The following is a 22,443-nucleotide window of genomic DNA, read 5'->3' as shown; positions in this document are numbered from 1 at the left end:
AACTGCAAAACCACAGTTCTTTTTTTCTGGCCTACACCAGACTCTTTTAAACAGATATATTGGTGTCTGAACAGTTACAGACACACTCAATTTTTTTTTTGGGGGGGGGGGTAATACCAAAAGGTTAATAAGACGCGTATTTGGACAGTCTGACTGAGGAAAAAAAAAAATACAGGATTTAGATGAAAAAAAAATAATAATTTTTCCTGGCCCCTGAGACCAGGGTGATAAGTCTAGCAATTTGACCAACAGGAACACAAAGGACTATAATGCAGCGTTTGCTGGTATAACCACTGCGTCTCCTATACAGCCTGCCTGCCTGATATCTGGGATGGATATAAGTCCTGAGAAGGACTGTTTGTTTGATTTGGCAGGCTTTAGAGACCCTACACTAACTATTTTGGAGTATAAATCTCTCCCTAGCTCAGCAGCGCTGACCCTACACTGGCTGATCCAAAGCAACTGTGTCCAAGATGGCGGCGCCCGGTTTTAAATACTTGAGGTGACACTGTGCGGCCAGCCAATCACTGCAATGCCCACAAGCAACATGGCTGCAGCATTCTAATGACTGGCTGGCAATCCCTGCATGTTCATTGGCTCTGTAAAGAGCGCCAAACGTGCAGGGCGGAGACCCGAGCTCCCGCCAAAGTAACCCGGAAATACTCGGTGCTCGCCGAACATCCCGAGTAGTGAGATGCACGGGCGAGTACCGAGCAGTGTCGAGCATGCTCACTCAACACTAATAATAATCCATGAACATAAAAAAGACACGTTTCTCAGGTTCATTTCTGGAAGCCTTTTTTCGAAGAGTTTAGTATCGAAAATGTGTGGAAAAAAAGAGGTATTAACAAAGAAAAACACAAATAAATCCACCTTCAGTTGACAATTTTTGAAATATAAAATCTGAAAGTAGATCACATGGAAAGATCTTAAAGTAGATCACATGGAAAGATCTTTAAGTAGACGAGGTGGCCGAGTGGTTAAGGTGATGGTCTACTAATCCATTGTGCTCTGCACGCGTGGGTTCGAATCCCATCCTCGTTGTTACTTTATGTTTCTTTCAACACCTATGTCATTTTTACAATTACATCTATAATATAAGGTCTGTACTGCCGACAATTATCATCATATCACTTAAAATGCTATGGCTATTTGAATATTTTACGTGCAAGAGAACTGAATGATGACTGTCATATTCTTTTCAAATGGTGTAATTCAAAAGTCCTCAAGATTGACAAATTTCACCCAACATTACATTTTTTGCAACTTTTGATAATATTCTTACTAGCAACCCTTGGTATTAATTTCTAATTTGTTACAATTAGTAGGAATCATATGCAAAGTAAATCTGAAAATTGTAATTATTGCTGTTCATTGATATTTCATAGAGGATGGGATGTGCCACAGGCTTACTGAGAGATAAAATGGTGGTTAACTCTTTTCTATCATAACTCAGCATGATCCTAGACCCCATAGCGGTCCCCAATGATTAGAGATTATAGTTACCCTAAAAAAAAATACGTAGAGTTTAAAATAGATAATATTCAACTCACATTGAAAATACCTTGTTTAGATATAAAAAATAAAATCCTAAAAATAAAAATTATGCCACTATTTTTTTTCATCGTTAACTCTTTCTTGACACATGACGTATATGTGTTAGTGTGGGTATATGGAGCAGACTCAGGAGCTGAACTTTCACAATATCTGGTAGAGACATGTATATACAGCCAGCAGCAATCTAGCTGGGAAGCACTTAATTGTCGTGGTAATTCTTTCTCAGTGGCACTGATCCAAGTTGCTTGAGGCCTCAATGGATGCCATGTCGATGTTCCTGTGAAGTTCACACTGTGGCTGGAGTTCCTGACTAGAGATGAGCGTTGTTCTACTCGAACTGTTCGCCAATCTCAAATTCGAGCTGTTTTGGGCGGTGTTCGAGCCGTTCGGCGAACACGAACAATTTGAGAAAAATTCGGCTGTTCGAGGTTATGTTCGATAACTGTTCGTGCACCAAAATCATAACTGGATTTTTTCTCAGTAATGATGAAAATTAATGTTAATACGCAGTTTGAGTGTACAGCGGGGCGGGGGGAGGGGCAGGGGATGGATCTCTGCAGGAACAATGAAGATCTCCATTTTTTTTTCTCTTTCCCGCATTTGCAGTGGGGAGGTGCAATCTGTCAGCCTATCAGCAGCGCACACACGGAGCGAAGTGCTTTTTTTCACACAAGCAAGGGCATGTGTGATTGGCAGTGTATGTCACATGTCCTTGCCCTATAAGACCAAGCCATTTTCCCCGTCGCCACCATTTTCTCACTGCTGCAGCTGCATGTTAGACGGCACCGCTGTTGCTGTGTGCGCTATACCTTGTTAATTTCAAGCCAATTTTCGCACAAATATACAGATAGCTTGGGAGTAGGGAATAGTTGTGATTGCAGTCCTTTTAAGGACTAGGTTACAGCATTTCCTACGACTTTTATCAGGCAGGTCTGTGCTCTTAAATAGATAGATTGTGGGAGTAAAGACTAATTGTAATTGGAGTCCTTTTCAGGACTAGGTTACATCAGTTCCTATCAGTTTTTGCCAGGCAGGTCTGTGCCAGTGCTGTGCAAGTTTTTTTCACAGCATTTGGCTGAATCTAGCAAAGCTAATCCTTTTTGGCCTATTGCAGAGTGTGTTAGTCAGTGGAGTAGCCTATCTGTGTTGCAAGATATACCACCTGTGTATAGAATACCAATTTTTTTACTGCACCTAGTGAAGTAAAATCTTTTGGGCATAGCATCATTCTATTAGTCCATCTATACTGACCTCCATCAGGTTGCAAACTGAATATAATTTTTTTCTGCATCTAGCTCTGAAAAAATATTTGGGCTTCTAGCAGTGTGTGGGACTTGGTCTATTAGTCCATCTATACTGACCTCCATCAGGTTGCAAATTAAAAATAATTTTTTTCTTCATTTAGCTCTGAAAAAATATTTGGGCTTCTAGCAGTGTGTGGGACTTGTTCTATTAGTCCTTCTATACTGACCTCCAGCAGGTTGCAAATTGAATATAATTTTTTTCTGCATCTAGCTCTGAAAAAATATTTGGGCTTCTAGCGGTGTGTGGGACTTGGTCTATTAGTCCATCTATACTGACCTCCATCAGGTTGCAAATTAAAAATAATTTTTTTCTGCATCTAGCTCTGAAAAAATATTTGGGCTTCTAGCAGTGTGTGGGACTTGGTCTATTAGTCCATCTATACTGACCTCCATCAGGTTGCAAATTAAAAATAATTTTTTTCTTCATTTATCTCTGAAAAAATATTTGGGCTTCTAGCAGCGTGTGGGACTTGTTCTATTAGTCCATCTATACTGACCTCCATCAGGTTGCAAATTAAAAATAATTTTTTTCTGCATCTAGCTCTGAAAAAATATTTGGGCTTCTAGCAGTGTGTGGGACTTGGTCTATTAGTCCATCTATACTGACCTCTATCAGGTTGCAAATTAAAAATAATTTTTTTCTGCATCTAGCTCTGAAAAAATATTTGGGCTTCTAGCAGTGTGTGGGACTTGGTCTATTAGTCCATCTATACTGACCTCCATCAGGTTGCAAATTGAATAAAAAAAATTTCTGCATCTAGCTCTGAAAAAATATTTGGGCTTCTAGCGGTGTGTGAGACTTGGTCTATTAGTCCATCTATACTGACCTCCATCAGGTTGCAAATTAAAAATAATTTTTTTCTGCATCTAGCTCTGAAAAAATATTTGGGCTTCTAGCAGTGTGTGGGACTTGGTCTATTAGTCCATCTATACTGACCTCCATCAGGTTGCAAATTAAAAATAATTTTTTTCTTCATTTAGCTCTGAAAAAATATTTGGGCTTCTAGCAGTGTGTGGGACTTGTTCTATTAGTCCTTCTATACTGACGTCCAGCAGGTTGCAAATTGAATATAATTTTTTTCTGCATCTAGCTCTGAAAAAATATTTGGGCTTCTAGCGGTGTGTGGGACTTGGTCTATTAGTCCATCTATACTGACCTCCATCAGGTTGCAAATTAAAAATAATTTTTTTCTGCATCTAGCTCTGAAAAAATATTTGGGCTTCTAGCATTGTGTGGGACTTGGTCTATTAGTCCATCTATACTGACCTCCATCAGGTTGCAAATTAAAAATAATTTTTTTCTGCATCTAACCCAGCCAATAGTTTTGGCCTAATACCCCAGTTTGGCCACTCAGCTCTGCTCGGTTACCATCCATTGTTTTTTTGTGCAAACAACTCCAGAGTTGTGAATTAGTTAACCACCAAAATGAGTGGAAAAATGCCTGCTGCTGGTGGAAAGGGGAATAGGCGTGTTGGGAAGGGGAAAAAAGGTTGTGTCCGTGGGGTAGGTGCAGAAGAAAGACCATCTTCCAGCCAAACTAAAATGTCTACTTCTTTTAGCGGACAATGTGATAAGATCCCTTTCTTACGGCCACGCCAATCGCTACAAATTCCAGATGAGGCACAAAAACAGCAGGTGCTTCAACGGATATCAAATGCTCCTTTAAGTGGGCTCTCCTCCACATCAACTTCAACATCACAAATACTCCAGTCCTCAAAGGTGTCACCCAAATCGCACTTGCTTCCTCACAGCTCCCAAATCTCCAGCTGCCCGTCTGAGTATGAGGTAGAACAGATGGTTGAGTCTGCAGAGCTGTTTACTCATACTATAGCCTGGGAATCAGAGGTCGACTCCAGCGCTTCTGTGAATCCAGACGAGGAAATGATCTGCACTGATGCCCAGAATCTTTATGAGTCGGATCCAGGACCAGACGCAGAAGGTTCTGACCATAATGTAGACCCTCATTCCCAAACTGTAACTCCTGTTGGTGGAGACAATGAGGAAGACGATGATAAGACTCAAATACCTGATTGGAGCGACAACTTTAGTTTTTTGTCAGGGCAGGAACAGGTTGGCTCTGAGGACGACGGGTGTGATAACGCACAGGGTGATGATGATGAGGTCGGAGATCCCACTTACTGTCAACCCAGGGGAGGAGTCCTGAGGAGATAATTTGCATATTCCCACTGCATTTTGGGGTAAGTGAAGAGTCTCCGCGAGCTCAAAGAACACTGGATTTTGGCTGTTGGAGCTGAAAAGAGGACATCGGTAAACCAGGGGAGGAGTCCTGAGGAGATAATTTGCATATTCCCACTGCATTTTGGGGTAAGTGAAGAGTCTCCGCGAGCTCAAAGAACACTGGATTTTGGCTGTTGGAGCTGAAAAGAGGACATCGGTAAACCAGGGGAGGAGTCCTGAGGAGATAATTTGCATATTCCCACTGCATTTTGGGGTAAGTGAAGAGTCTCCGCGAGCTCAAAGAACACTGGATTTTGGCTGTTGGAGCTGAAAAGAGGACATCGGTAAACCGCGCGACGATAGGCGCGCGCATTTTGAAGCTTTTTTTTTAAGCTTTTTTCACTGTTTTCAGAACATTAACAATAAGAACATGGAAGAGTCCAGGAGCCATTTGGTGAGCTGCATATCCTGCTACATGTTCACAGACTTGCCAGTGGAAAAGCCAGACTTCACATGCCAGAAATGCAAGCTTGTGTCCCTGTTGGAGGAAAAGTTGCGAAATCTAGAAGAGAGGTTAACTACCTTGAAAATCATTAAGGAAGGTGAAGAGTTCTTAGACAGAGCAGAATTATCTCTTCATGATTCAGAAAGAGAAGAAATTCGAACTGCACCTGACGAAACAGAGGAATGGAAGCATGTGACCCACAGAAGCAGGAGGATCGAGAGGCAGTCAGCACCCATACTGCTCAGGAACCAGTACCAGGCTCTCACACAGGAGAACCATGAAGAAATACAGCAAGATAAGACTTTGCCAGCAATGAATAACCTTGTAAGCCCTCAGAATCCTCCTGGATGGAGAAAGAAGAATGTTGTGAAGAAAAAACGGAGAGTGGTGGTCATGGGGGATTCCCTGTTAAGAGGAACAGAGGCCGCTATCTGCAGACCAGACATAACCTCAAGAGAAATGTGCTGTCTTCCAGGAGCAAAAATTAAAGATGTGTCTGACAGGATATCAAGACTCTTCAGACCTACAGATCACTACCCATTCCTGCTAATACATGTGGGGACAAATGACACCGCAAGAAAGGACCTGGAAACCATCTGCAGTGACTTTGAAGACTTAGGCAAGAAAGTGAAAGAATTGGGAGCGCAGGTGGTCTTCTCATCCATCCTCCCAGTGGATGGCCATGGAACAATGAGGTGGAATAAGATTCTACAGGTGAACAACTGGCTACGTCGATGGTGCCGTCAACAAGGATTTGGATTTCTGGATCACGGAATGAATTACCTATACGATGGACTACTTGCTAGAGATGGGGTGCACCTTACGAAGACTGGAAAACATGTATTTGGAAGTCGCCTTGCTACACTCATCAGAAGAGCTTTAAACTAGAACAATGTGGGAAGGGAAGCAAAAGGCCAGAAAAAGCCATACAGCTGACAAATACTATTGAGATCTCTGCTACTGGAAGTGGAAAAGAAGAACAAAGACAAAAAAATCTAAATAATAAAAATATGGGAGGAAGAGAAACCAATCACAAACTAAAATATTTTTATACAAATGCACAAAGCATGGGCAACAAACAAGGAGAATTGGAACTACTAATGCAGGAAAAGGAATATGATGTCATTGGAATCACTGAAACTTGGTGGGACGATACACATGATTGGAATAAAAGGCTAAAAGGATACAACTTATTTGCAAGAAACAGACTTGATAAACGAGGAGGAGGTGTTGCATTGTATGTTAGAAAAGCGTATATCTGCACAGAGATTGAAGCTTCAGAGACTGGGAGTTCTGTGGAAACTGTTTGGGTAAGAATACAAGGAGAGAACAACGGAAAGGACACCATTGTAGGCATTTACTACAGGCCACCTGGGCAAGCTGAAGATATGGATGAACTCTTTATGTATCAAATGACCAAATTCTCCAAAAAATATGACGTAGTGGTCATGGGAGATTTCAACTATCCAGACATTTGTTGGGAATCTCTCTCAAGTAAAACTAACAGGTCAAGCAAATTCTTATCCTCTCTTGCTGACAACTTTATCTTCCAAAAGGTAGGGGAGAAAACAAGGGGATCTGCTACTTTGGATCTAATTCTTATAAACAGGGAGGAAATGGTTGAGGAGGTAAAGGTGGCTGGGACCCTAGGAGGCAGCGATCATGCTATTATAGAATTTTGGATAACTAGAGGAGGAAGACATGTGAAGACTCAAACTTCAAGGTTAGATTTTAGAAAGGCAGATTTTAAGAGACTCAGAAAGAGAATAGGAGGGATCCAATGGCTGGATGTCCTTAAGGACAAAAATGTCCAGGAAGGATGGGAAATTTTTAAAAATGAGATTCTCAAAGCACAATCGTTAACAATCCCGAAAAGTAGGAAGAATGGGAAGCATTTAAGGAAACCAGGATGGATGAACACAGAACTTAAACACATGCTAAAAAGAAAGAAAGAAATGTTTATTAAATGGAAAGAGGGAGGCATATCTAAAGAAGATTATAATGCAGTCTGCAGATCCTGTAGGGCACGTATCAGGTTAGCTAAAGCTGACAATGAATTAAGGCTTGCAAGAGATGTCAAAAGCAATAAAAAAGGATTTTGGGGGTATGTCAAAAGTAAAAGAAAAGTCAAAGATGCTATAGGATTTTTACAGGATGAAAATGGAGAAATGGTAAGAGAGGATGTTGAGAAGGCCGAACTTTTTAATTCCTATTTTGCATCTGTTTTCTCTCAGAAAGAAAATGTAACATCAACTGATCTTCACTGTCCTTTTAAAGGAATAGAGGAATCCAAGTTATCAGTAAACAGAAAGATTGTGAGGGAATATTTAGCTAACATAAATGAGTTCAAGTCTCCAGGTCCAGATGAATTACACCCCAGAGTACTGAAGGAGATTGTAGAAGAAATTTTAGAACCACTCTCCATAATCTTTGAAAATTCTTGGAGAACAGGAGAAGTCCCAGAAGACTGGAGAAGAGCAAATGTTGTTCCTATCTTCAAAAAGGGGAAGAAGGTGGACCCAGGGAACTATAGGCCGGTGAGTCTGACTTCTATACCAGGAAAGATCTTTGAACAAATTATTAAACAACATGTATGTAAGTACATGGATAAGAATGAAGTGATTAACCAGAGTCAGCATGGGTTTGTAACTAACAAGTCATGTCAGACTAACTTAATTTCCTTCTATGACAGAATCACTGACTGGGTGGATCAGGGAAATGCTGTAGATATAGTATATCTTGACTTCAGCAAAGCATTTGACAAAGTATCTCACATCATCCTTATTGAAAAAATGACCAAGTATGCAATGGACCAGGCAACTGTTAGGTGGATTCATAACTGGCTTAGTGATTGGACTCAAAGGGTGGTTGTAAATGGCTTCACATCCAGCTGGATGAATGTCTCAAGTGGGGTACCACAGGGCTCCGTCCTGGGACCTGTATTGTTCAACATCTTTATCAATGATTTAGATGAAGGAATTGAGGGTAAACTGATTAAATTTGCTGATGACACAAAGCTAGGAGCGATAGCTAATACTAGAGAAGAGAGAGAGAGGATTCAAAAAGACCTAAATAAACTGGAGCAGTGGGCAGCAACCAACAGAATGGTTTTTAACAGGGAAAAATGCAAAGTACTACATCTGGGCAATAAAAATGAAAAAAGCATATACAGAATGGGAGGAATAGAGCTAAGCAACAGTACATGTGAAAAAGACTTAGGTATACTAATAGATCATAGACTGAACATGAGTCAACAGTGTGATGCAGCAGCAAAAAAGGCAAATACAATTCTGGGATGTATTAACAGAAGCATACAGTCTAGATCACGTGAAGTCATTATCGGTCTTTACTCCTCTTTGGTCAGACCTCATCTGGAATACTGTGTACAGTTTTGGGCACCACATTTTAAAAAAGACATAGACAAACTGGAGCAAGTTCAGAGAAGAGCGACCAGAATGGTGACTGGTCTGCAAACCATGTCCTATGAGGAACGGTTGCAGGATTTGGGAATGTTTAGCTTGCAAAAAAGAAGACTGAGAGGAGACTTAATAGCTGTCTACAAATATGTCAAGGGCTGTCACATTGTAGAAGGATCATCTTTATTCTCATTTGCACAAGGAAAGACTAGAAGCAATGGGATGAAACTAAATGGGAGGAGACACAGATTAGATATTAGAAAAAACTTTTTGACAGTTAGGGTGATTAATGAGTGGAACAGGCTGCCACGAGAGGTGGTGAGTTCCCCTTCAATGGACGTCTTCAAACAGAGGCTGGACAGACATCTGTCTGAGATGATCTAGTGAATCCTGCTTTGAGCAGGGGGTTGGACCAGATGACCCAGGAGGTCCCTTCCAACTCTACCATTCTATGATTCTATGATTCTATGATTCTATGAACCCACAGTCAGCCAAGAGATGAGATCAGCAGAGGAGGTGGAGGAAGATGCTAGTGACGACGAGGTCAGGTTGCGCCTTCCTGGACAGAGACGTAGTACTGGAAGCACGTCAACAACTGCATCCTCAAACACAACTCTGCCTCTCACCACAAGTCGTGGTGGCTCTTCAGGTCGCATGGGTGCTAAGCCTTGCATAGCCTGGGCATTTTTTCAGATCGATAAAGATGACCCAACTCGTGTTATCTGTAACATTTGTCAGCAAAAGCTAAGTAGAGGCCAAAAAATACATAGTTTGAGCACTTCATGCATGAACCGGCACATGGACATGAAGCATAAGTTGCAGTGGGAAGCTCAGTGTGCTACAATGCGGTCTAGCCGGCCGGGCCAACCACCGTCTGCCATATCTTGTGCATCCGCGGCCTCTTCATCCTCTGTGACTGGGGGGACAGCAGTCACACCTGTTTTGGGGCGCAGACCTGCCACCTCTTTACCCGCAACAGCCAGCGTGATTGGCAGGTCATCATTTTCTTTGGAGGTGGTAACACCAGCTGGTCTTGAGCGCTGTCCGACATCGATAGCACCACCTTTGGATCAAGGCAACCTAACATGTCCGCCTGCATCTTCCTCACAGACCGGCAGTTTGCCGGGGACACCCTTATCAACCCCGTCTAAGCACAATAGCCAGCCCTCGGTCCCTCAGATGTGGACAAGTAAAAGACCATTTCCTCCTAGCCATGAGAAAGCTAAGAGGTTGAATTTCACCATCTGCAAGCTCTTGGCTACAGAAATGCTGCCTTTCCGCCTGGTGGACACAGAGGATTTTCGAGACCTTATGTCCGTCGCAGTGCCCCAGTACCAGATGCCCAGTCGGCACTACTTCTCAAAGAAAGGTGTGCCTGCGCTCCACCAGCATGTCGCACACAACATCACCGCTTCTTTGAGAAACTCTGTGTGTGACAGGGTGCATTTCACCACAGACACTTGGACGAGTAGGCATGGACAGGGGCGTTACATGTCGCTGACTGGGCACTGGGTAACTATGGTGACAGCAGGACAAGGGGCTGCTGTCCAAGTCTTGCCGTCCCCACGAGTTGTGCGTCAATCCTCTTTATGTCATTTTTCCTCCACTGCTTCTGCCTCCTCAACCTCCTCTCGGTCTTCCACCTGCACCCAAAGCCTGTCTGGTCATGCCACAAGCTTTCTAACTGCGCAGAAGGGATCCTGCACACCTCCTTACTATGCTGGCAGTAGGGCTCAACGTCATCAGCCGGTTTTTACATTGAAATGTCTGGGAAATGTGAGTCACACAGCTGAGGAGTTGTGGTCAGCTCTGGAGAACCAATTTCATGAATGGTTGTCTCCACTGGACCTGAAACCAGGGAAGGCCGTGTGCGACAATGCTGCAAACCTGGGTGCGGCCCTTCGCCGGGGCAATGTCACACACGTGCCTTGTATGGCTCACGTGTTGAACCTGGTTGTCCAGCAATTTTTAGCCCACTATCCCAGACTAGATGGCCTTCTGCAGAGGGCACGGTCGCTGTGTGCTCACTTCCGCCGTTCGCATCCCGCAGCTCAGCGACTTACATCTCTACAGAAGTCGTTGGGCCTGCCACTTCACCGGCTAAAATGCGATGTGCCTACCCGGTGGAATTCAACTCTGCACATGTTGCAGCGACTGTGGCAGCACCGACAAGCCCTGGTGCAATACGTTCTGACATATAGCCTGGGCCAACGAGATTCAGAGGTGGGGCAAATCACGCTGGAGGAGTGGTCTCAGATCAGGGACCTATGCACCCTTCTGCACAGTTTTGAAATGGCGACGAAGATGTTTAGTGCTGACGATGCCATTATCAGCATGACTATTCCGGTGATTTACATGCTGGAGCACATGTTAAACAGAATTCGGAGTCAGGTGGTGGCACAAGAGGAGGTGGAGGAAGTAGAGGAGGAGGAGTTGTATGCGGAAGGGCTAACATCTGCAAGGTCCAGACGGTCGGCAGCACCAGGGCGGCAGGCATGTGAGGGTGGGGGAGATGATTTTACCAGGGCGCATGGTAGCAGCCAAACTAGTGAGGAAGGTGCAGGAGCCCAGGAAGAAGTGGAGGACGAACTGATGGAAGACTCATCAGATGAGGGAGACCTTGATCACATTTCTGTTGTGCGAGGTTGGGGGGAGAGGACAGAGGAAGGAAGCATGATTGTTACCTCGCCACCAACACAACAGGGACTTGGTGCTCCTGGATGCGCAACACACATGAGTGCCTTCTTGCTGCACTACCTGCAACATGACCCTCGAATTGTGAGAATTAGAAATAATCCTGACTACTGGGTTGCCACACTGTTAGATCCCCGGTACAAAAGTAAATTAGCAGAAATTATTCCTGCCATAGAAAGGGATGCACGCATGCAGGAGTATCAGCAGAGACTGTTGCAGAATCTTACATGTGCTTTTCCACAAAATACCAGTGGTGCACGTAGTGAATCTCACAGTTCCAACTTGCCAACCGTGGGACCGTCAAGTGTTCAGCACTCAAACCGTAACAGAACCACAGTATCTGCTGGTAACATCAATTTTGCGGAATCATTTCACCACTTTTTTAGCCCATCCTTTGCAAGGCCACAGGAGACAAGAAGTCTGACACATAGTCAACGCCTAGAGACGATGGTACAGGAGTATCTCCAAGTAAACATTGAAGCCACGACTGTGTCACTGGACCCTTGCTCTTTTTGGGCTTCCAATCTGGATAAATGGCCGGAGCTAGCCACTTACGCCTTGGAGATCTTGTCATGCCCCGCAGCCAGCGTTCTGTCTGAACGTGTGTTCAGCGCTGCTGGTGGTGTGCTGACAGATAAGCGCACGCGGCTCTCCACTGATAATGTAGACAGACTCACGTTCATAAAGATTAACAAATCATGGATCCGAAACGACTTTTCTACCCCTGTGTCATCCTGGGGAGAGTAAAAGCTTGATGATTGGTTAAAATCACCCTACCAACCGTTTTAAGCTTTCAAATTACTAATCATGTTTATCTGTATCTTGACTGGAAAATAATTTGGGCTTTGTAGCAGTGTGCAGCACTGATCCTATTAGGCCATCTATAATAAGCTTCACCAGATTTAAAATTAAAAATAATTTTTAGCTGCATCTAGCCCGGAAAATAATTTTGGGGCTCCGAGATGCGCAAGACACATAAGTGCCTTCTTGCTGCACTACCTGCAGCATGACCCTCATATTGTCAGAATTCGAAGTAATCATGACTACTAGGTTGCCACACTCTTAGATCCCCCAAACTTTTCGATCAACCTTTTCATTTTAATAAAGACCAAAAAAATTGTCATTTTTGAAATTATAAGCATTAGCAGGTTGCTAGAAACTGAAATCAAACAGTTTTCAACTCAAAACTTTATTCTAGGTGATGTTACATTTTCACATAGGACCCCTTGTTCGAAAGGAGCTTCTGAACTCTCTCGTCCATTGAATTTGTCAGGTTTTGGATGGTTTCTGCTTCAATTGTTTTGCATGAGGACAGAATACCCTCCCAGAGCTGTTGCTTAGATGTGAACTGCCTCCCGCCATCATAGACACTCCTTTTAATGATGCTCCAAAGGTTCTGAATGGGGTAGAGGTCAGGGGAGCATGGGGGTCACACCATAAGTTTGTCCCCTTTTATGCCCATATCAGCCAGAGATGCAGATGTTTTATGTGCAGCATGAGATGGTGCATTATCATGCAGAAAAATGATCTTGCTGTGAAATACACGGTTCTTCTTCTTGAACCATGGCAGGAAGTGCTGTTTGAGAAAATCCACATACATTATGGAGTTCATCTTTAGCGCCTTCAGGGATCCTAAAGGGGCCGACAATCTCTCTCCCCATGATTCCAGCCCAAAACATTACTCCACCTCCTCCTTGTTGGCGCTGTAGCCGTGTTTGCGTGGGGTGTCCATCAACCAGCCATCCTCCACTCCATTCATCTGGACCATCGAGCGCTGCACGGCACTCATCCGTGAACAAAACAGTTTTGAAATCAGTCTTCATGTAATGTTTGGCCCACTGGAGCCGTTTCTGCTTGTGTGAAGTGGATAGAGGAGGTCGACAGGATGGCATATGCACAGCTGCAAACCTCTGAAGGACCCTGCATCTTGTTGTTCGGGGGACGTTGGAGGCACAAGCAGCTTCAAAAACTTGTCTGCTGCTATGACAAGGCTTTTTTGCCGCTGCTGTTTCAACCTGACGTAATTGCCTGTAGGAAAGAGTCCTCAATTTGCCCTTATCAGCACGCACACGTGTGTACTGTGAATCAGCTACATACTTCTTGATTGCCAAGACACTTCATCCTGATCATCGCACAATGTTGATTGTAGTCATGCCTTGACCTAAACACTCCACAATTTGTTGCTTCTCAGCAGCCGACACATCCTTTTTCTTTCCCATTTTGGCAGAAAATGTAGGCTGCTTAATAATGTGAGAGAGCCTTCTTAAGTAGTCTTGCCTTTCATTGGACACACCTGCCAAACTAATTAGCACAGGTGTCTGCAATTGCTTACAGTGATATAAAGAGCCCTGACACACATCACCATCAATGAGTTTAACTGACAAACAAACAAATTCTTCCCTTATCACTCCTAAACACTTTTTGCATAATAATTTGGAACGCGGTGTACATGTGCTTTTCCACAAAACACCAGTGGTTCACGTAGTGAATCTTACAGTTCTAACTTGCCAACCGTGGTCTGTATGGAATTGTTCAATAAAGGGCCCAAAATTAAGATAACATAGATGGGAGAGGTCTCTATGAATAGGAATTCCTAAGTATTTGATACCCTGTGAGGGCCAGGCAAAGGGAAAGTTGGACTGGATGGAATCCTATATGGATTTAGGGAGGAGACATCGAGGGCCTCAGACTTCGCTGCATTGATTTTAAAATTTTACCATGTAACAAAGTGATCTATTTCAGCCATAACAGCAGGGATGGATATATGTGATTGAGTGATATATACTAGGACATCATCAGCAAATAGAGAGCACTTGTACTCGGTGCCTCCCACCTCAATCCACCTAATATTGGGGTTATGGCGAATTGATGAGAGCAGGTGCTCCGTCACTAGGATGTATAAGAGAGGGGACAGAGGACATCCCTGCCTTGTCCCATTGGTGATTGTGAAAGGTGATGAAAATGTTCTGACGCACCCCCTGGGCCTTGGGACACCCGGAGCCGGACCCTTTTTGGTGGATGCTGGTGGTTGTAGTCTTCGTGGCGGCGATCCGGTTCCGTGGCTCAGGGCGGTCAAACCAGTGGCGGAACTATTTATGTGGTTTTGATGTTTAAATGTCCGACTACGCCACCCGTGGATTGCGGTCAGAGTGAACCGCCGCTACAGGGCAGACCGCTAAGGCTGGTGTTGTGGGTGCAGCAGAGCGTAGCATAACTCCCCACGGGAGGAGTATAGCCTCAGAGCAGTGTATGCGGAGGATGGGGGTGATGGTGCAGGGCAGCAGCAGTAACGACACGGAGTCAGTGATGCAGTTCAGGGCCTTTACTCACAGTTCTTATTATCCAGACCACGTCTGCAGGTAACGGCTGCCCACGTCGTACTGTGCTCACCAGGTGAGGGGCTCAGACAACTCCCAGATAACTTTGGAGCGCTTCACAGGACCCCCTTTGTGTGTCCTTTGTCTGGCCTTTCTTACCAACACTTCTGTCCGGCTGCCTCGGGCCTCCTCTTGGTAAACTTGGCGCCAGTTTCCCTGACCCTATGTGGTGCCTTCCTAGCGGGTGGAGCAAGGGGCTGTGCCACATAAAATGTCAGAGCCTCCGGTTTCTAGCTGAGGGTCGTTTCCTGCCTCCACTAGTTCGGGGACCGGTCTCCCCCTTTGGCCTGACCCCTCCACGCAGGTGGATTCGGGCGTGCGGTGGCGACTCGCCCGTCCGCACCCCTGGGATCCCTTCATTCCTCGTTCCTGGAGCCTTCTCCGCTCCTCTTCCTTCCTTCTCCCTCTTGCAGGCCTGGGCCTCTGTTACTAGGCCCGCCTCCGGAGCAGAGCTCATGCAGAGCCCCTGCTCCCTGCCACTTCTGCTCAGACTTCTCTGCACTGAACTAAGATGGTGCCCACCTTTTATACTCCCTTCTCAATGCACCCAGGAACTGCTTCCTCCCTGCTCCTGCACTGTAGGGTTCCCCTTCCTCAGTGTTCCCTCCCCCCACTCCAGCCAGGGACAGGGACTGTCGTGCCCATCTCAGGGGCATATTGGTCGCCCTGCCCCACGGCAATGTGGTGTAATGCATGCAGGTGTCGGGTCCTGATCCACACTCCATCCTTATCTGAGAGTGAGATATCACACCTCTGGGTGAGGTGCAATACGTCTGTAGCAACCGAGCCCTCGGTGCTACAGTTCCATTTATCTTCAGCCTAGGTGACGTATTGTGATACAGGGCCGTGATTTTGGCTATAAAAGGGTCCCCTAGACCCCTACCCCAAGCTTTTTAAGAGAATCATATATGGCGTGCCAGGAGACTCTATGGAATGCTTTCTCAGCACCCAACGAGAGTATCTACTTACAAATTTTTAACTGCATCTAGCCCAGGAAATACTTTGTGCCTAGTAGCAGTGTCTGCTAGTCAGCGGATTATCCCGGCTGTTAAGCAAGCTACACCACCTGTAGTTTGGACACTTAATTTTTTCAAAGGAAATGCTTCGGAACCACGGGATACTTAGTGAAGAGCATCAGGAGGCACCCCAAGGCATAGGGGCTGGGACTGGCACTAGGATGCCTTGCGGTGGACAGCCGATCTCGATCCTTATAAAAGCTTTTTAACTGCAGCAGCTTTAGTGGACGCTACTGGAGCTGGAATTACGCGGCTGCTGGCATGAGACTTGCCCTCCAATAGATCCTTGTAAATGGATTTAAAGTGTATTCATTCAAATTAGAGGGACAATTTAAATTAAAAAGCTTAGAGCTGCCTCCACCACAGGGGGGCTCTCTCGACCCACCAGCGGACAGGCACCAGTATTGGGAGAGGGGGGCTGGCCGTCAGGGTTCACCGCGGCTCTGGCACAAACCCGGCGACACGGAGGTGGCACGGGCAGGAGCGGACTGGCCGTCTCGGCTTCTCACTTTTTGGATTTTAGAAGGGCATGACATGCCTATATCTGTGTCTCCCCCTCCTTTTACTCCTCCACCTCTTTTCTTTTCGCATGACTATATGTACTTGTCACTTTTCCATGTGTTAGTTGTGTCTTCTGAGCAGTTTGTCAGCTTTTGGACACCTTTGAAGGTGTTTTCTATGTGTTTCTATGTGTTTTTGTTTGCCTGCCATTGGTTTTAACGGTGTTCGAAGGTGTTCGACGAACAGTTCGACGAACAGTTCGGCGAACACACGGGTGTTCGACGAACCGAACCGAACTCGAACACTACGGGGGTGGCTCAACACTAGTCACCAGCACCAGCTGGCAACTGCCTTGTAGAGGATTCAAGTCAGCTAAGTGAAAAAACTTTTGTTTGTTACCGGTTTGACTCTGCTACATCTAGTGAAACTGTAAACTGTCAGTTACTGACTAATATCTGCTATTTCCCCATATTTTCCGCTGTTACTCCCTGCGTGGAGATTCATCTTGTTATCATAAACTTTCCCTGTTTATTAACCCTGTATTGGCTGCTCTGTGTTTCTGTGTCACTGCATCTAAAGTACCTGTGTTACATTTGGCGTAGTCGGCAGGATGCAGTCGTTAGACACATACACTGAAGAGCAGTCCATCCTGGGAGCCCCTAAATCTAGCTTGCCACTGGGGGCCATGCTCAGCAATCTCCCAAAGTTCACCGGGGACAATATGATGCTGTGGGACTGGATTGAGAGAGTTAGGAGTATGTTACGTATGCACCCAATGACCCCAGCTATGCAAGCAGAAATAGCCTTACTGGCCCTGGACGGCGAGGCCCGACAGTCCGTGATGTACCGCCCTCCCCATGACCGGGATACTGTAGAAAAAGTGGTGCGGATACTGGAGGAAATGCATGGGGATCCCACCAATGTAGGAGAGCTGAGGATACAACTGTTTCACCAAGTGCAGCATGAGGGGGAGACTGTGATGCAGTATGTTAATGCCTTACAGAGGGTGCATGCCTATATCACTAGAAAAGACGACATGGGGAATTTGGGAATGGGCCCCCCTGACGTGATCTTAAGGGACCAGTTTGTGGCAGGCCTCAGGGATGTGCAGCTGAAGCAGGCCTTGCGGGAGCGCCTGCGTGCCAACCCACGTATGACTTTTCTAGAAGTGGGGGCGGAGGCACGTGTGAGAGAGCAAGAGATGGGGGTGATGGCCCTGGCAGGGATGGTCCGAAGTAATGAGGTACCCACCCCGCCTGCAGCTGAACCGGAATGGGCTCGAGAGATGCGGAAGGAGATACAGGAGATGCGGGATGAATGGTCCAGTCTCAAGAAGACCCCTGCCCCGACACCAGAGATACCCAGATCGATTGCCCGAGTTATGGAAAGAATTGAATTCAGGATTCCCCTGCAGGAGAGTTCCGTAGAGAAGTGAGGCAGCCCCACACAGACAGAGACACGACCTGCTGGAAGTGTGGAGGCGCAGAACATTACGCCAGGGGCTGTGCTAGCCGAGGGCAGCCCCTGTCGCGACAGCCATTAAACTAGCGGGCTCCGTGTTCGGGGGACACAGCACGGAGCCTGAGGAAGGGGAAAGAAAAAAAGGAAGTCCCAAGGACCTAGTTTCCAGCAGCCTTACTGTCTGGACCGAAATAAGCGGTAGGGCTGTTCACTGCCTGGTTGACACGGGATCCCAGGTGACTACAATGACAGAAGCCTACTTTCAACAGCGATTTCCAGAGATAGCGCGGCCTGAATGGGGACCCGTAATTAGACTCACGGCAGCTAATCAATTACCCATCCCGGTCGCAGGGGTGGTGTGGATGAAGGTACGAGTGTGTGGAAATGATGTGGGAAAAAAAGGAGTCGTCCTGGTCTCAGGGGGAACCGGAAGTGGACCCCCGGTGACCCTTGGAAGGAATGTGCTGAAAGAGATCGGGCCAATTCTGCTTAGTGAGCCAAAGGAGATTCCTCTAGACAAGTGGGACATGCGAACTCCTCAAAGGAGGGTCTTTCAACAACTAATCCGAGCTGCCCAGGCTCAGGAGACGTCGAGTGAAGGGAAGATCCTGGGGAAAATAACAGTACCAGCAGCTGCGGCGCTCACCTTACCACCCGAACAAACTGTACTCACATTACCCGCACGGGCCTGCACACCTCTTGAGGGGGTCGAAGTTCAGATAGAGCCAACATCGATGGACAAAGTACCCCCCGGACTCTTGGTGGCTTGGACACTGGCCACCGTCCAGGTGACAATGTTATAGTGCAGTGTGTTAATCTGTGCGAAGATGATCTCACACTCCCTCCCAGGGCGGAAGTAGCCCAGATTCTGGGAATGCCAGAGAAGTTGGTGCGACCTGATGTGGTACAGCTGTCCGCTGTCCTTGGAGACCCCTGGACTCTGGCGGTCACCGTGCCGCCGGAACCCCACTGGGCAAGTGCGAAGGGGGGACGAAGAATCCTAGAACGAATGCGGGCTGAATTGACGGGACTTACACCTCGACAGGTGCAGCAGGTTGAGGATGTGCTGGAGCAGTACCAGGAAGTCTTTGCTCGCCATGAGGATGATTTTGGTTGCACCGTCGCCATTACCCACGAGATTCCTACTGGGAGCGCTGCCCCAGTGCGGGAGAGATACCGGCAGATACCTCCCCAGATGTATAAAGAGGTTAAGGAGATGCTAGCCCATATGCTACAGAATGGTGTGATACGGGAGAGTCAGAGTCCGTGGGCAGCCCCGATTGTCCTGGTCCGGAAGAACAATGGGACCCTGCGGTTCTGTGTGGACTATAGATGACTGAATGCCTGTACAGTACAGGACTCTTACCCACTACCCCGAATCGAAGAGTCCCTGTCGGCCTTAGGGAAGGCAAGATACTTCTCCTCCTTGGATCTGGCCAGTGAGTACTGGCAGGTGCCCGTGGCCAAACATGACCGTGCGAAGACGGCGTTCATATTACCCATGGGACTGTTCGAGTTCAATCGGATGCCCTTCGGCCTGACTAACGCCCCCGGGACGTTCCAGCATCTGATGGAGAGGTGCCTGGGCGATTTGAACTTCGAGGCGACACTGATTTACCTTGACGACATAATTGTTTATGCCGCCACCTTCGAGGAGCACCTCCAGCGACTGGAGCAAGTACTGAGTCACCTACAGAGTCATGGCCTAAAGGTGAAGCCCCAGAAGTGCCACCTGTTCCACAAACAGATCGAATATCTCGGTCATACTGTGTCCGGTGAAGGAGTCAGGCCCACCCAGAAAAAGGTGGCCGCCGTACAGGAGTGGCCTACCCCGAAGACAGTGAAGGACGTTCGGGCCTTCCTGGGACTTGCTGGGCACTACCGAAGATTCGTGAAGAACTTCACCCGCATAGCCAACCCATTGCTGGAGCTACTTAAGGCAGTGTCGGCGGGCTCCAAGAATCAGGCGATTCGATTGGGAAGCAGCCAGGAAGAGGCCTTCTGTGCTCTAAAAATGACCCTGACCGAGGCCCCAATACTTGCCTATGCGGATTTCTCCCAACCCTTCATACTCCACACTGATGGGAGCCTACTTGGTCTGGGAGCCGTGTTATCCCAAGTACAGGAGGGGAAAGAGTGCATGATTGCGTACGCCAGCCACTCCCTTCACGACGAGTGGAACCAAGATAATTATAGCTCTTTCAAATTAGAGCTACTGGCTCTGGCTTGGGCAATGACTGAGTATTTGTCCGGGTCCGAAGTATTGGTGAGAACAGATAACAACCAGCTGGCCCACCTGGAGAATGCGAAATTGGGGGCCCTGGAGCAGCGGTGGGTGGCCCGCATGGCCAGGTACCGGTATAAGATCGCCTACCGGCCTAAGGCAGAGAATACTCACGCCGACGCCCTCTCCAGAGTGACATATGAACGGCCTGATCATGCCCGCGATGAAGATTTGGAGGCGGATGAGACCCCTAGCTTCCGAATTTTCGTGGGACCGCTGGCTGCGGCGCAGGGACAGATCGAAGAGACATCGGAAGAACAAGTGCTAGGACGGCCAAGAGATGACTGGATCCTACTTCAACAGACTGACAGAGAAGTTGCTCAATTACGTCAACGGGTGGCTTTGCGGCAAGTCCCCAGTTGAGAAGAGAGGAGTACCCTGTTATCGGGAGCACTGAAAATGTTGGGACAATGGGAGAGACTGTGTTTGCGAGACTGGCTGCTGTACTGACGGGTGCAGCTACTGCGAGAGTTCGGGACCACCTGGCAAGTGGTGAACCCAGAGAAGTTGTGGCTAAAGAAGCTCATGGACGAGGGGCTCACTTCGGACCAGAGAAGACGTTTCAGTGGTTGCAGAGGCTGGTGTATCATCCCCGACTGCGACCAACAATAGAAGACACTTGTCGAAGATGTCGGAGCTGTGAGCTGGTAAAGCCCCCGGAGCAGCGGGTCCCCATACAAACTATTGTGACTTCTGCCCCCTTGGAGGTGCTGATGATCGACTATTTGACTGTTGGACTGGCGCATCTCGGGTATGAACATTGCCTGGTAATGACAGACCACTTCACCAAGTTTGCGGTAGTGACCCCGACCAGAGACCAGACCGCCGAGTCAGCTGTGCAGGCCATCTGCCGAGACTTCATTCGGGTGTACAGCTGCCCAAAGAGGATTCATTCCGATCAAGGCACCTGCTTCCAAGGCCGGGTGATGGAAGAGCTGCACCAGTTGTACAAGATTGAGAAGTCACGGATTACTCCTTACCACCCTCAAGGAAATGGGGCCTGTGAATGCTTTAATCGGACACTGATCCAAATACTCCGCACGGTGGAGGATGATCGGAAGGTACGATGGCCTGAGTTTGTGGCCGAGCTGGTGTGGGTCTACAACAACCGAGTGAATAGTACGACGGGGTTCACTCCTTATTAGAGATGAGCGGTGTTCGACTCGAACTGTTCGCCAATCTCAAATTCGAGCTGTTTTGGGCGGTGTTCGAGCCATTCGGCGAACACGAACAATTTGAAAAAAATTCGGCTGTTCGAGGTTATGTTCGATAACTGTTCGTGCACCAAAATCATGACTGGATTTTTTCTCAGCAATGCTGAAAATTAATGTTAATACGCAGTTTGAGTGTACAGCGGTGTGGGGGGAGGGGCAGGGGATGGATCTCTGCATAAATAATGAAGATCTCCATTTTTTTTTCTCTTTCCCGCATTTACAGTGGGGAGGTGCAATCTGTCAGCCTATCAGCAGCGCACACACGGAGCGAACTGCTTTTTTTCACACAGGCAAGGGCATGTGTCATTGGCAGTGTATGTCACATGTCCTTGCCCTATAAGACCCAGAAATTTTCCACGTAGCCACCATTTTCTATTTTCTCACTGCTGCAGCTGGGTGCTAGATGGCACCGCTGTTGCTGTGTGCGCTATACTTTGAGTGTTAATTTCAAGCCATTTTTTGCACAAATCTACAGATAGCTTGGGAGTAGAGATGAGCGTTGTTCTACTCGAACTGTTCGCCAATCTCAAATTCGAGCTGTTTTGGGCGGTGTTCGAGCCGTTCGGCGAACACGAACGATTTGAGAAAAATTCGGCTGTTCGAGGTTATGTTCGATAACTGTTCGTGCACCAAAATCATAACTGGATTTTTTCTCAATAATGATGAAAATTAATGTTAATACGCAGTTTGATTGTACAGCGGGGTGGGGGGAGGGGCAGGGGATGGATCTCTGCAGGAATAATGAAGATCTCCATTTTTTTTTCTCTTTCCCGCATTTACAGTGGGGAGGTGCAATCTGTCAGCCTATCAGCAGCGCACACACGGAGCGAAGTGCTTTTTTTCACACAAGCAAGGGCATGTGTCATTGGCAGTGTATGTCACATGTCCTTGCCCTATAAGACCAAGCCATTTTCCCCGTCGCCACCATTTTCTCA

General features: G+C 46.8%; 1 non-coding gene across 1 annotated transcript; it reads left to right on the top strand.

Moving 5' to 3' along the window:
• The first annotated feature begins 962 nt into the window (after positions 1–962).
• Positions 963–1,044, top strand: TRNAS-ACU (transfer RNA serine (anticodon ACU)). Its single transcript has one exon. It is a non-coding gene; the product is annotated as a tRNA-Ser (tRNA).
• Positions 1,045–22,443: the final 21,399 nt, after the last annotated feature.

Source organism: Phyllobates terribilis, unplaced genomic scaffold (genome assembly GCF_046119375.1).
Source record: "Phyllobates terribilis strain yellow unplaced genomic scaffold, ASM4611937v1 Scaffold_11__3_contigs__length_659146591, whole genome shotgun sequence".
NCBI lineage: Eukaryota > Metazoa > Chordata > Amphibia > Anura > Dendrobatidae > Phyllobates > Phyllobates terribilis.
This window is presented reverse-complemented; position numbering and strand designations above follow the sequence as displayed.